The sequence below is a fragment of the Eleutherodactylus coqui genome, chromosome 2, assembly GCF_035609145.1.
Source record: "Eleutherodactylus coqui strain aEleCoq1 chromosome 2, aEleCoq1.hap1, whole genome shotgun sequence".
In the NCBI taxonomy this organism is placed as follows: Eukaryota; Metazoa; Chordata; class Amphibia; order Anura; family Eleutherodactylidae; genus Eleutherodactylus; species Eleutherodactylus coqui.
In genome coordinates, this window is record NC_089838.1 from 320,868,176 (window position 1) to 320,883,606 (window position 15,431).

The following is a 15,431-nucleotide window of genomic DNA, read 5'->3' on the forward strand; positions in this document are numbered from 1 at the left end:
GCTCCACTTTTGGCACCCAAAAGAGGCCGAAGACTTTGTCAAGAGATAGCTTGATGGCACTTCAGATGCTGGAGAACCTAGCCCATATGGGGATCAAAAGCTGAAACCTCCGTGTTATTAGAACCACGGTTTAACAAAAGTGAGCAAGCAGACATGACACACAATGCCAGTTTTTGCCTCCTGCATCTAGTTTGACATGCAGCAGCAAGAGCTTGTTGCGCAACGGTTGTGCGTTTCACTCCACATCAGAAGATTGTGCCTAGAAATCACATCCAAATCAAATCAAACTTTTCATGATCCAGTACAGATACATGATCGAAAAGAGTGCTGAACAGGGTCAAAGCACTCAAGTTTCATTGACCTTGTGGCGCAACGGTAGCGCGTCTGACTCCAGATCAGAAGGTTGCGTCTTCAAATCACGTCAGGGTCATCTGACATTTTACTCATCAACTACAAAAAATTGTTCAAAAACACTGTGGAATTGGGTTACGGCAAAAAAAACAAACTTCTTTGACCTTGTGGCATAAATAAGCGTCTCTCCATGGAAGACCAGAAAGTTGCATGTTAAAATGACATTTGCACCACACTCTAAAAAAATGGAGTGAACTGGCCATGTGACATGACTGCGCTCTACGCAACCTTGATTCAAATACACATGCATCACGGCTCCACTTTTGGAACACAAAAGAGGCCGAAGACTTTGCCAAAAGATAGCTTGACGGCACGTCAGATGCTGGAGAACCTAGCCCATATGGGGATCAAAAGCTGAAACCTCCGTGTTATTAGAACCACGGTTTAACAAAAGTGAGCAAGCAGACATGACACACAATGCCAGTTTTTGCCTCCTGCATCTAGTTTGACATGCAGCAGCAAGAGCTTGTTGCGCAACGGTTGTGTGTTTCACTCCACTTCAGAAGATTGTGCCTAGAAATCACATCCAAATCAAATCAGACTTTTCATGATCCAGTACAGATACATGGTCGAAAAGAGTGCTGAACAGGGTCAGAGCTCACAAGTTTCATTGACCTTGTGGCGCAACGGTAGCGCGTCTGACTCCAGATCAGAAGGTTGCGTGTTCAAATGCCGTCAGGGTCATCTGACATTTTACTCATCAACTACAAAAAATTGTTCAAAAACACTGTGGAATTGGGTTACGGCAAAAAAACAAACTTCTTTGACCTTGTGGCATAAATAAGCGTCTCTCAATGGAAGACCAGAAAGTTGCATGTGAAAATGACATTTGCACCACACTCTAAAAAAATGGAGTGAACTGGCCATGTGACATGACTGCGCTCTACGCAACCTTGATTCAAATACACATGCATCACGGCTCCACTTTTGGCACCCAAAAGAGGCCGAAGACTTTGTCAAAAGATAGCTTGACGGCACTTCAGATGCTGGAGAACCTAGCCCATATGGGGATCAAAAGCTGAAACCTCCGTGTTATTAGAACCACGATTTAACAAAAGTGAGCAAGCAGACATGACACACAATGCCAGTTTTTGCCTCCTGCATCTAGTTTGACATGCAGCAGCAAGAGCTTGTTGCGCAACGGTTGTGTGTTTCACTCCACTTCAGAAGATTGTGCCTAGAAATCACATCCAAATCAAATCAGACTTTTCATGATCCAGTACAGATACATGATCGAAAAGAGTGCTGAACAGGGTCAAAGCACTCAAGTTTCATTGACCTTGTGGCGCAACGGTAGCGCGTCTGACTCCAGATCAGAAGGTTGCGTCTTCAAATCACGTCAGGGTCATCTGACATTTTACTCATCAACTACAAAAAATTGTTCAAAAACACTGTGGAATTGGGTTACGGCAAAAAAAACAAACTTCTTTGACCTTGTGGCATAAATAAGCGTCTCTCCATGGAAGACCAGAAAGTTGCATGTTAAAATGACATTTGCACCACACTCTAAAAAAATGGAGTGAACTGGCCATGTGACATGACTGCGCTCTACGCAACCTTGATTCAAATACACATGCATCACGGCTCCACTTTTGGAACACAAAAGAGGCCGAAGACTTTGCCAAAAGATAGCTTGACGGCACGTCAGATGCTGGAGAACCTAGCCCATATGGGGATCAAAAGCTGAAACCTCCGTGTTATTAGAACCACGGTTTAACAAAAGTGAGCAAGCAGACATGACACACAATGCCAGTTTTTGCCTCCTGCATCTAGTTTGACATGCAGCAGCAAGAGCTTGTTGCGCAACGGTTGTGTGTTTCACTCCACTTCAGAAGATTGTGCCTAGAAATCACATCCAAATCAAATCAGACTTTTCATGATCCAGTACAGATACATGGTCGAAAAGAGTGCTGAACAGGGTCAGAGCTCACAAGTTTCATTGACCTTGTGGCGCAACGGTAGCGCGTCTGACTCCAGATCAGAAGGTTGCGTGTTCAAATGCCGTCAGGGTCATCTGACATTTTACTCATCAACTACAAAAAATTGTTCAAAAACACTGTGGAATTGGGTTACGGCAAAAAAACAAACTTCTTTGACCTTGTGGCATAAATAAGCGTCTCTCAATGGAAGACCAGAAAGTTGCATGTGAAAATGACATTTGCACCACACTCTAAAAAAATGGAGTGAACTGGCCATGTGACATGACTGCGCTCTACGCAACCTTGATTCAAATACACATGCATCACGGCTCCACTTTTGGCACCCAAAAGAGGCCGAAGACTTTGTCAAAAGATAGCTTGACGGCACTTCAGATGCTGGAGAACCTAGCCCATATGGGGATCAAAAGCTGAAACCTCCGTGTTATTAGAACCACGATTTAAATAAAGTGAGCAAGCAGACATGACACACAATGCCAGTTTTTGCCTCCCGCATCTAGTTTGACATGCAGCAGCAAGAGCTTGTTGCGCAACGGTTGTGTGTTTCACTCCACTTCAGAAGATTGTGCCTAGAAATCACATCCAAATCAAATCAGACTTTTCATGATCCAGTACAGATACATGATCGAAAAGAGTGCTGAACAGGGTCAGGGCACTAAAGTTTCATTGACCTTGTGGCGCAACGGTAGCGCGTCTGACTCCAGATCAGAAGGTTGCGTGTTCAAATCACGTCAGGGTCATCTGACATTTTACTCATCAACTACAAAAAATTGTTCAAAAACACTGTGGAATTGGGTTACGGCAAAAAAACAAACTTCTTTGACCTTGTGGCATAAATAAGCGTCTCTCAATGGAAGACCAGAAAGTTGCATGTGAAAATGACATTTGCACCACACTCTAAAAAAATGGAGTGAACTGGCCATGTGACATGACTGCACTCTACGCAACCTTGATTCAAATACACATGCATCACGGCTCCACTTTTGGCACCCAAAAGAGGCCGAAGACTTTGTCAAAAGATAGCTTGACGGCACTTCAGATGCTGGAGAACCTAGCCCATATGGGGATCAAAAGCTGAAACCTCCGTGTTATTAGAACCACGGTTTAACAAAAGTGAGCAAGCAGACATGACACACAATGCCAGTTTTTGCCTCCTGCATCTAGTTTGACATGCAGCAGCAAGAGCTTGTTGCGCAACGGTTGTGCGTTTCACTCCACATCAGAAGATTGTGCCTAGAAATCACATCCAAATCAAATCAGACTTTTCATGATTCAGTACAGATACATGATCGAAAAGAGTGCTGAACAGGGTCAGAGCACTCAAGTTTCGTTGACCTTGTGGCGCAACGGTAGCGCGTCTGACTCCAGATCAGAAGGTTGCGTGTTCAAATCACATCAGGGTCATCTGACATTTTACTCATCAACTACAAAAAATTGTTCAAAAACACTGTGGAATTGGGTTACGGCAAAAAAAAAAAAACTTCTTTGACCTTGTGGCATAAATAAGCGTCTCTCAATGGAAGACCAGAAAGTTGCATGTGAAAATGACATTTGCACCACACTCTAAAAAAATGGAGTGAACTGGTCATGTGACATGACTGCGCTTTACGCAACCTTGATTCAAATACACATGCATCACGGCTCCACTTTTGGCACCCAAAAGAGGCCGAAGACTTTGTCAAAAGATAGCTTGACGGCACTTCAGATGCTGGAGAACCTAGCCCATATGGGGATCAAAAGCTGAAACCTCCGTGTTATTAGAACCACGGTTTAACAAAAGTGAGCAAGCAGACAGGACACACAATGCCAGTTTTTGCCTCCTGCATCTAGTTTGACATGCAGCAGCAAGAGCTTGTTGCGCAACGGTTGTGCGTTTCACTCCACATCAGAAGATTGTGCCTAGAAATCACATCCAAATCAAATCAGACTTTTCATGATCCAGTACAGATACATGATCGAAAAGAGTGCTGAACAGGGTCAGAGCACTCAAGTTTCATTGACCTTGTGGCGCAACGGTAGCGCATCTGACTACAGATCAGAAGGTTGCGTTTCAAATCATGTCAGGGTCATCTGACATTTTACTCATCAACTACAAAAAATTGTTCAAAAACACTGTGGAATTGGGTTATGGCAAAAAAACAAACTTCTTTGACCTTGTGGCATAAATAAGCGTCTCTCAATGGAAGACCAGAAAGTTGCATGTTAAAATGACATTTGCACCAGACTCTAAAAAAATGGAGTGAACTGGCCATGTGACATGACTGCGCTCTACGCAACCTTGATTCAAATACACATGCATCACGGCTCCACTTTTGGCACCCAAAAGAGGCCGAAGACTTTGTCAAGAGATAGCTTGACGGCACTTCAGATGCTGGAGAACCTAGCCCATATGGGGATCAAAAGCTGAAACCTCCGTGTTATTAGAACCACGGTTTAACAAAAGTGAGCAAGCAGACATGACACACAATGCCAGTTTTTGCCTCCTGCATCTAGTTTGACATGCAGCAGCAAGAGCTTGTTGCGCAACGGTTGTGCGTTTCACTCCACATCAGAAGATTGTGCCTAGAAATCACATCCAAATCAAATCAAACTTTTCATGATCCAGTACAGATACATGATCGAAAAGAGTGCTGAACAGGGTCAGAGCACTCAAGTTTCATTGACCTTGTGGCGCAACGGTAGCGCGTCTGACTCCAGATCAGAAGGTTGCGTCTTCAAATCACGTCAGGGTCATCTGACATTTTACTCATCAACTACAAAAAATTGTTCAAAAACACTGTGGAATTGGGTTACGGCAAAAAAAACAAACTTCTTTGACCTTGTGGCATAAATAAGCGTCTCTCCATGGAAGACCAGAAAGTTGCATGTTAAAATGACATTTGCACCACACTCTAAAAAAATGGAGTGAACTGGCCATGTGACATGACTGCGCTCTACGCAACCTTGATTCAAATACACATGCATCACGGCTCCACTTTTGGAACACAAAAGAGGCCGAAGACTTTGCCAAAAGATAGCTTGACGGCACGTCAGATGCTGGAGAACCTAGCCCATATGGGGATCAAAAGCTGAAACCTCCGTGTTATTAGAACCACGGTTTAACAAAAGTGAGCAAGCAGACATGACACACAATGCCAGTTTTTGCCTCCTGCATCTAGTTTGACATGCAGCAGCAAGAGCTTGTTGCGCAACGGTTGTGTGTTTCACTCCACTTCAGAAGATTGTGCCTAGAAATCACATCCAAATCAAATCAGACTTTTCATGATCCAGTACAGATACATGGTCGAAAAGAGTGCTGAACAGGGTCAGAGCTCACAAGTTTCATTGACCTTGTGGCGCAACGGTAGCGCGTCTGACTCCAGATCAGAAGGTTGCGTGTTCAAATGCCGTCAGGGTCATCTGACATTTTACTCATCAACTACAAAAAATTGTTCAAAAACACTGTGGAATTGGGTTACGGCAAAAAAACAAACTTCTTTGACCTTGTGGCATAAATAAGCGTCTCTCAATGGAAGACCAGAAAGTTGCATGTGAAAATGACATTTGCACCACACTCTAAAAAAATGGAGTGAACTGGCCATGTGACATGACTGCGCTCTACGCAACCTTGATTCAAATACACATGCATCACGGCTCCACTTTTGGCACCCAAAAGAGGCCGAAGACTTTGTCAAAAGATAGCTTGACGGCACTTCAGATGCTGGAGAACCTAGCCCATATGGGGATCAAAAGCTGAAACCTCCGTGTTATTAGAACCACGATTTAACAAAAGTGAGCAAGCAGACATGACACACAATGCCAGTTTTTGCCTCCTGCATCTAGTTTGACATGCAGCAGCAAGAGCTTGTTGCGCAACGGTTGTGTGTTTCACTCCACTTCAGAAGATTGTGCCTAGAAATCACATCCAAATCAAATCAGACTTTTCATGATCCAGTACAGATACATGATCGAAAAGAGTGCTGAACAGGGTCAGGGCACTAAAGTTTCATTGACCTTGTGGCGCAACGGTAGCGCGTCTGACTCCAGATCAGAAGGTTGCGTGTTCAAATCACGTCAGGGTCATCTGACATTTTACTCATCAACTACAAAAAATTGTTCAAAAACACTGTGGAATTGGGTTACGGCAAAAAAACAAACTTCTTTGACCTTGTGGCATAAATAAGCGTCTCTCAATGGAAGACCAGAAAGTTGCATGTGAAAATGACATTTGCACCACACTCTAAAAAAATGGAGTGAACTGGCCATGTGACATGACTGCACTCTACGCAACCTTGATTCAAATACACATGCATCACGGCTCCACTTTTGGCACCCAAAAGAGGCCGAAGACTTTGTCAAAAGATAGCTTGACGGTACTTCAGATGCTGGAGAACCTAGCCCATATGGGGATCAAAAGCTGAAACCTCCGTGTTATTAGAACCACGGTTTAACAAAAGTGAGCAAGCAGACATGACACACAATGCCAGTTTTTGCCTCCTGCATCTAGTTTGACATGCAGCAGCAAGAGCTTGTTGCGCAACGGTTGTGCGTTTCACTCCACATCAGAAGATTGTGCCTAGAAATCACATCCAAATCAAATCAGACTTTTCATGATTCAGTACAGATACATGATCGAAAAGAGTGCTGAACAGGGTCAGAGCACTCAAGTTTCGTTGACCTTGTGGCGCAACGGTAGCGCGTCTGACTCCAGATCAGAAGGTTGCGTGTTCAAATCACATCAGGGTCATCTGACATTTTACTCATCAACTACAAAAAATTGTTCAAAAACACTGTGGAATTGGGTTACGGCAAAAAAAAAAAAACTTCTTTGACCTTGTGGCATAAATAAGCGTCTCTCAATGGAAGACCAGAAAGTTGCATGTGAAAATGACATTTGCACCACACTCTAAAAAAATGGAGTGAACTGGCCATGTGACATGACTGCGCTTTACGCAACCTTGATTCAAATACACATGCATCACGGCTCCACTTTTGGCACCCAAAAGAGGCCGAAGACTTTGTCAAAAGATAGCTTGACGGCACTTCAGATGCTGGAGAACCTAGCCCATATGGGGATCAAAAGCTGAAACCTCCGTGTTATTAGAACCACGGTTTAACAAAAGTGAGCAAGCAGACAGGACACACAATGCCAGTTTTTGCCTCCTGCATCTAGTTTGACATGCAGCAGCAAGAGCTTGTTGCGCAACGGTTGTGCGTTTCACTCCACATCAGAAGATTGTGCCTAGAAATCACATCCAAATCAAATCAGACTTTTCATGATCCAGTACAGATACATGATCGAAAAGAGTGCTGAACAGGGTCAGAGCACTCAAGTTTCATTGACCTTGTGGCGCAACGGTAGCGCATCTGACTACAGATCAGAAGGTTGCGTTTCAAATCATGTCAGGGTCATCTGACATTTTACTCATCAACTACAAACAATTGTTCAAAAACACTGTGGAATTGGGTTATGGCAAAAAAACAAACTTCTTTGACCTTGTGGCATAAATAAGCGTCTCTCAATGGAAGACCAGAAAGTTGCATGTTAAAATGACATTTGCACCAGACTCTAAAAAAATGGAGTGAACTGGCCATGTGACATGACTGCGCTCTACGCAACCTTGATTCAAATACACATGCATCACGGCTCCACTTTTGGCACCCAAAAGAGGCCGAAGACTTTGTCAAGAGATAGCTTGACGGCACTTCAGATGCTGGAGAACCTAGCCCATATGGGGATCAAAAGCTGAAACCTCCGTGTTATTAGAACCACGGTTTAACAAAAGTGAGCAAGCAGACATGACACACAATGCCAGTTTTTGCCTCCTGCATCTAGTTTGACATGCAGCAGCAAGAGCTTGTTGCGCAACGGTTGTGCGTTTCACTCCACATCAGAAGATTGTGCCTAGAAATCACATCCAAATCAAATCAAACTTTTCATGATCCAGTACAGATACATGATCGAAAAGAGTGCTGAACAGGGTCAGAGCACTCAAGTTTCATTGACCTTGTGGCGCAACGGTAGCGCGTCTGACTCCAGATCAGAAGGTTGCGTCTTCAAATCACGTCAGGGTCAGCTGACATTTTACTCATCAACTACAAAAAATTGTTCAAAAACACTGTGGAATTGGGTTACGGCAAAAAAAACAAACTTCTTTGACCTTGTGGCATAAATAAGCGTCTCTCCATGGAAGACCAGAAAGTTGCATGTTAAAATGACATTTGCACCACACTCTAAAAAAATGGAGTGAACTGGCCATGTGACATGACTGCGCTCTACGCAACCTTGATTCAAATACACATGCATCACGGCTCCACTTTTGGAACACAAAAGAGGCCGAAGACTTTGCCAAAAGATAGCTTGACGGCACTTCAGATGCTGGAGAACCTAGCCCATATGGGGATCAAAAGCTGAAACCTCCGTGTTATTAGAACCACGGTTTAACAAAAGTGAGCAAGCAGACATGACACACAATGCCAGTTTTTGCCTCCTGCATCTAGTTTGACATGCAGCAGCAAGAGCTTGTTGCGCAACGGTTGTGTGTTTCACTCCACTTCAGAAGATTGTGCCTAGAAATCACATCCAAATCAAATCAGACTTTTCATGATCCAGTACAGATACATGGTCGAAAAGAGTGCTGAACAGGGTCAGAGCTCACAAGTTTCATTGACCTTGTGGCGCAACGGTAGCGCGTCTGACTCCAGATCAGAAGGTTGCGTGTTCAAATGCCGTCAGGGTCATCTGACATTTTACTCATCAACTACAAAAAATTGTTCAAAAACACTGTGGAATTGGGTTACGGCAAAAAAACAAACTTCTTTGACCTTGTGGCATAAATAAGCGTCTCTCAATGGAAGACCAGAAAGTTGCATGTGAAAATGACATTTGCACCACACTCTAAAAAAATGGAGTGAACTGGCCATGTGACATGACTGCGCTCTACGCAACCTTGATTCAAATACACATGCATCACGGCTCCACTTTTGGCACCCAAAAGAGGCCGAAGACTTTGTCAAAAGATAGCTTGACGGCACTTCAGATGCTGGAGAACCTAGCCCATATGGGGATCAAAAGCTGAAACCTCCGTGTTATTAGAACCACGGTTTAACAAAAGTGAGCAAGCAGACATGACACACAATGCCAGTTTTTGCCTCCTGCATCTAGTTTGACATGCAGCAGCAAGAGCTTGTTGCGCAACGGTTGTGCGTTTCACTCCACATCAGAAGATTGTGCCTAGAAATCACATCCAAATCAAATCAGACTTTTCATGATCCAGTACAGATACATGATCGAAAAGAGTGCTGAACAGGGTCAGAGCACTCAAGTTTCATTGACCTTGTGGCGCAACGGTAGCGCATCTGACTACAGATCAGAAGGTTGCGTTTCAAATCATGTCAGGGTCATCTGCCATTTTACTCATCAACTTCAAAAAATTGTTCAAAAACACTGTGGAATTGGGTTACGGCAAAAAAACAAACTTCTTTGACCTTGTGGCATAAATAAGCGTCTCTCAATGGAAGACCAGAAAGTTGCATGTGAAAATGACATTTGCACCACACTCTAAAAAAATGGAGTGAACTGGCCATGTGACCTGACTGCGCTCTACGCAACCTTGATTCAAATACACATGCATCACGGCTCCACTTTTGGTACCCAAAAGAGGCCGAAGACTTTGTCAAAAGATAGCTTGACGGCACTTCAGATGCTGGAGAACCTAGCCCATATGGGGATCAAAAGCTGAAACCTCCGTGTTATTAGAACCACGGTTTAACAAAAGTGAGCAAGCAGACATGACACACAATGCCAGTTTTTGCCTCCTGCATCTAGTTTGACATGCAGCAGCAAGAGCTTGTTGCGCAACGGTTGTGCGTTTCACTCCACATCAGAAGATTGTGCCTAGAAATCACATCCAAATCAAATCAGACTTTTCATGATCCAGTACAGATACATGATCGAAAAGAGTGCTGAACAGGGTCAGAGCACTCAAGTTTCAGTGACCTTGTGGCGCAACAGTAGCGTGTCTGACTCCAGATCAGAAGGTTGCGTGTTCAAATCACGTCAGGGTCATCTGACATTTTACTCATCAACTACAAAAAATTGTTCAAAAACACTGTGGAATTGGGTTACGGCAAAAAAAAAAAAAACTTCTTTGACCTTGTGGCATAAATAAGCGTCTCTCCATGGAAGACCAGAAAGTTGCATGTTAAAATGACATTTGCACCACACTCTAAAAAAATGGAGTAAACTGGCCATGTGACATGACTGCGCTCTACGCAACCTTGATTCAAATACACATGCATCACGGCTCCACTTTTGGCACCCAAAAGAGGCTGAAGACTTTGTCAAAAGATAGCTTGACGGCACTTCAGATGCTGGAGAACCTAGCCCATATGGGGATCAAAAGCTGAAACCTCCGTGTTATTAGAACCACGGTTTAACAAAAGTGAGCAAGCAGACATGACACACAATGCCAGTTTTTGCCTCCTGCATCTAGTTTGACATGCAGCAGCAAGAGCTTGTTGCGCAACGGTTGTGCGTTTCACTCCACATCAGAAGATTGTGCCTAGAAATCACATCCAAATCAAATCAAACTTTTCATGATCCAGTACAGATACATGATCGAAAAGAGTGCTGAACAGGGTCAGAGCACTCAAGTTTCATTGACCTTGTGGCGCAACGGTAGCACGTCTGACTCCAGATCAGAAGGTTGCGTCTTCAAATCACGTCAGGGTCATCTGACATTTTACTCATCAACTACAAAAAATTGTTCAAAAACACTGTGGAATTGGGTTACGGCAAAAAAAACAAACTTCTTTGACCTTGTGGCATAAATAAGCGTCTCTCCATGGAAGACCAGAAAGTTGCATGTTAAAATGACATTTGCACCACACTCTAAAAAAATGGAGTGAACTGGCCATGTGACATGACTGCGCTCTACGCAACCTTGATTCAAATACACATGCATCACGGCTCCACTTTTGGAACACAAAAGAGGCCGAAGACTTTGCCAAAAGATAGCTTGACGGCACTTCAGATGCTGGAGAACCTAGCCCATATGGGGATCAAAAGCTGAAACCTCCGTGTTATTAGAACCACGGTTTAACAAAAGTGAGCAAGCAGACATGACACACAATGCCAGTTTTTGCCTCCTGCATCTAGTTTGACATGCAGCAGCAAGAGCTTGTTGCGCAACGGTTGTGCGTTTCACTCCACATCAGAAGATTGTGCCTAGAAATCACATCCAAATCAAATCAAACTTTTCATGATCCAGTACAGATACATGATCGAAAAGAGTGCTGAACAGGGTCAGAGCACTCAAGTTTCATTGACCTTGTGGCGCAACGGTAGCGCGTCTGACTCCCGATCAGAAGGTTGCGTCTTCAAATCACGTCAGGGTCATCTGACATTTTACTCATCAACTACAAAAAATTGTTCAAAAACACTGTGGAATTGGGTTACGGCAAAAAAAACAAACTTCTTTGACCTTGTGGCATAAATAAGCGTCTCTCCATGGAAGACCAGAAAGTTGCATGTTAAAATGACATTTGCACCACACTCTAAAAAAATGGAGTGAACTGGCCATGTGACATGACTGCGCTCTACGCAACCTTGATTCAAATACACATGCATCACGGCTCCACTTTTGGAACACAAAAGAGGCCGAAGACTTTGCCAAAAGATAGCTTGACGGCACTTCAGATGCTGGAGAACCTAGCCCATATGGGGATCAAAAGCTGAAACCTCCGTGTTATTAGAACCACGGTTTAACAAAAGTGAGCAAGCAGACATGACACACAATGCCAGTTTTTGCCTCCTGCATCTAGTTTGACATGCAGCAGCAAGAGCTTGTTGCGCAACGGTTGTGTGTTTCACTCCACTTCAGAAGATTGTGCCTAGAAATCACATCCAAATCAAATCAGACTTTTCATGATCCAGTACAGATACATGGTCGAAAAGAGTGCTGAACAGGGTCAGAGCTCTCAAGTTTCATTGACCTTGTGGCGCAACGGTAGCGCGTCTGACTCCAGATCAGAAGGTTGCGTGTTCAAATGCCGTCAGGGTCATCTGACATTTTACTCATCAACTACAAAAAATTGTTCAAAAACACTGTGGAATTGGGTTACGGCAAAAAAAACAAACTTCTTTGACCTTGTGGCATAAATAAGCGTCTCTCAATGGAAGACCAGAAAGTTGCATGTGAAAATGACATTTGCACCACACTCTAAAAAAATGGAGTGAACTGGCCATGTGACATGACTGCGCTCTACGCAACCTTGATTCAAATACACATGCATCACGGCTCCACTTTTGGCACCCAAAAGAGGCCGAAGACTTTGTCAAAAGATAGCTTGACGGCACTTCAGATGCTGGAGAACCTAGCCCATATGGGGATCAAAAGCTGAAACCTCCGTGTTATTAGAACCACGGTTTAACAAAAGTGAGCAAGCAGACATGACACACAATGCCAGTTTTTGCCTCCTGCATCTAGTTTGACATGCAGCAGCAAGAGCTTGTTGCGCAACGGTTGTGCGTTTCACTCCACATCAGAAGATTGTGCCTAGAAATCACATCCAAATCAAATCAGACTTTTCATGATCCAGTACAGATACATGATCGAAAAGAGTGCTGAACAGGGTCAGAACACTCAAGTTTCATTGACCTTGTGGCGCAACGGTAGCGCGTCTGACTCCAGATCAGAAGGTTGCGTGTTCAAATGCCGTCAGGGTCATCTGACATTTTACTCATCAAGTACAAAAAATTGTTCAAAAACACTGTGGAATTGAGTTACGGCAAAAAAACAAACTTCTTTGACCTTGTGGCATAAATAAGCGTCTCTCAATGGAAGACCAGAAAGTTGCATGTTAAAATGACATTTGCACCAGACTCTAAAAAAATGGAGTGAACTGGCCATGTGACATGACTGCGCTCTACGCAACCTTGATTCAAATACACATGCATCACGGCTCCAGTTTTGGCACCTAAAAGAGGCCGAAGACTTTGTCAAAAGATAGCTTGACGGCACTTCAGATGCTGGAGAACCTAGCCCATATGGGGATCAAAAGCTGAAACCTCCGTGTTATTAGAACCACGGTTTAACAAAAGTGAGCAAGCAGACATGACACACAATGCCAGTTTTTGCCTCCTGCATCTAGTTTGACATGCAGCAGCAAGAGCTTGTTGCGCAACGGTTGTGTGTTTCACTCCACTTCAGAAGATTGTGCCTAGAAATCACATCCAAATCAAATCAGACTTTTTATGATCCAGTACAGATACATGATCGAAAAGAGTGCTGAACAGGGTCAGAGCACTCAAGTTTCATTGACCTTGTGGCGCAACGGTAGCGCGTCTGACTCCAGATCAGAAGGTTGCGTTTCAAATCATGTCAGGGTCATCTGCCATTTTACTCATCAACTTCAAAAAATTGTTCAAAAACACTGTGAAATTGGGTTACGGCAAAAAAACAAACTTCTTTGACCTTGTGGCATAAATAAGCGTCTCTCAATGGAAGACCAGAAAGTTGCATGTTAAAATGACATTTGCACCAGACTCTAAAAAAATGGAGTGAACTGGCCATGTGACATGACTGCGCTCTACGCAACCTTGATTCAAATACACATGCATCACGGCTCCACTTTTGGCACCCAAAAGAGGCCGAAGACTTTGTCAAAAGATAGCTTGACGGCACTTCAGATGCTGGAGAACCTAGCCCATATGGGGATCAAAAGCTGAAACCTCCGTGTTATTAGAACCACGATTTAACAAAAGTGAGCAAGCAGACATGACACACAATGCCAGTTTTTGCCTCCTGCATCTAGTTTGACATGCAGCAGCAAGAGCTTGTTGCGCAACGGTTGTGTGTTTCACTCCACTTCAGAAGATTGTGCCTAGAAATCACATCCAAATCAAATCAGACTTTTCATGATCCAGTACAGATACATGATCGAAAAGAGTGCTGAACAGGGTCAGAGCACTAAAGTTTCCTTGACCTTGTGGCGCAACGGTAGCGCGTCTGACTCCAGATCAGAAGGTTGCGTGTTCAAATCACGTCAGGGTCATCTGACATTTTACTCATCAAGTACAAAAAATTGTTCAAAAACACTGTGGAATTGGGTTACGGCAAAAAAACAAACTTCTTTGACCTTGTGGCATAAATAAGCGTCTCTCAATGGAAGACCAGAAAGTTGCATGTTAAAATGACATTTGCACCAGACTCTAAAAAAATGGAGTGAACTGGCCATGTGACATGACTGCGCTCTACGCAACCTTGATTCAAATACACATGCATCACGGCTCCAGTTTTGGCACCTAAAAGAGGCCGAAGACTTTGTCAAAAGATAGCTTGACGGCACTTCAGATGCTGGAGAACCTAGCCCATATGGGGATCAAAAGCTGAAACCTCCGTGTTATTAGAACCACGGTTTAACAAAAGTGAGCAAGCAGACATGACACACAATGCCAGTTTTTGCCTCCTGCATCTAGTTTGACATGCAGCAGCAAGAGCTTGTTGCGCAACGGTTGTGTGTTTCACTCCACTTCAGAAGATTGTGCCTAGAAATCACATCCAAATCAAATCAGACTTTTTATGATCCAGTACAGATACATGATCGAAAAGAGTGCTGAACAGGGTCAGAGCACTCAAGTTTCATTGACCTTGTGGCGCAACGGTAGCGCGTCTGACTCCAGATCAGAAGGTTGCGTTTCAAATCATGTCAGGGTCATCTGCCATTTTACTCATCAACTTCAAAAAATTGTTCAAAAACACTGTGGAATTGGGTTACGGCAAAAAAACAAACTTCTTTGACCTTGTGGCATAAATAAGCGTCTCTCAATGGAAGACCAGAAAGTTGCATGTTAAAATGACATTTGCACCAGACTCTAAAAAAATGGAGTGAACTGGCCATGTGACATGACTGCGCTCTACGCAACCTTGATTCAAATACACATGCATCACGGCTCCACTTTTGGCACCCAAAAGAGGCCGAAGACTTTGTCAAAAGATAGCTTGACGGCACTTCAGATGCTGGAGAACCTAGCCCATATGGGGATCAAAAGCTGAAACCTCCGTGTTATTAGAACCACGATTTAACAAAAGTGAGCAAGCA

The 15,431-nt window shown here is 43.6% G+C and overlaps 4 non-coding genes across 4 annotated transcripts; all 4 read left to right on the forward strand.

Annotated features, from left to right (window-relative positions):
* Window positions 1-3,016: 3,016 nt before the first annotated feature.
* On the forward strand, window positions 3,017-3,088 carry TRNAW-CCA (transfer RNA tryptophan (anticodon CCA)). The gene has a single exon. It is a non-coding gene; the product is annotated as a tRNA-Trp (tRNA).
* Window positions 3,089-6,338: 3,250 nt separating this feature from the next.
* On the forward strand, window positions 6,339-6,410 carry TRNAW-CCA (transfer RNA tryptophan (anticodon CCA)). The gene has a single exon. It is a non-coding gene; the product is annotated as a tRNA-Trp (tRNA).
* Window positions 6,411-11,655: 5,245 nt separating this feature from the next.
* On the forward strand, window positions 11,656-11,727 carry TRNAG-CCC (transfer RNA glycine (anticodon CCC)). Its single transcript has one exon. It is a non-coding gene; the product is annotated as a tRNA-Gly (tRNA).
* A 2,585-nt stretch (window positions 11,728-14,312) lies between these two features.
* TRNAW-CCA (transfer RNA tryptophan (anticodon CCA)) lies at window positions 14,313-14,384 on the forward strand. The gene has a single exon. It is a non-coding gene; the product is annotated as a tRNA-Trp (tRNA).
* The last annotated feature ends 1,047 nt before the right edge of the window (window positions 14,385-15,431 follow it).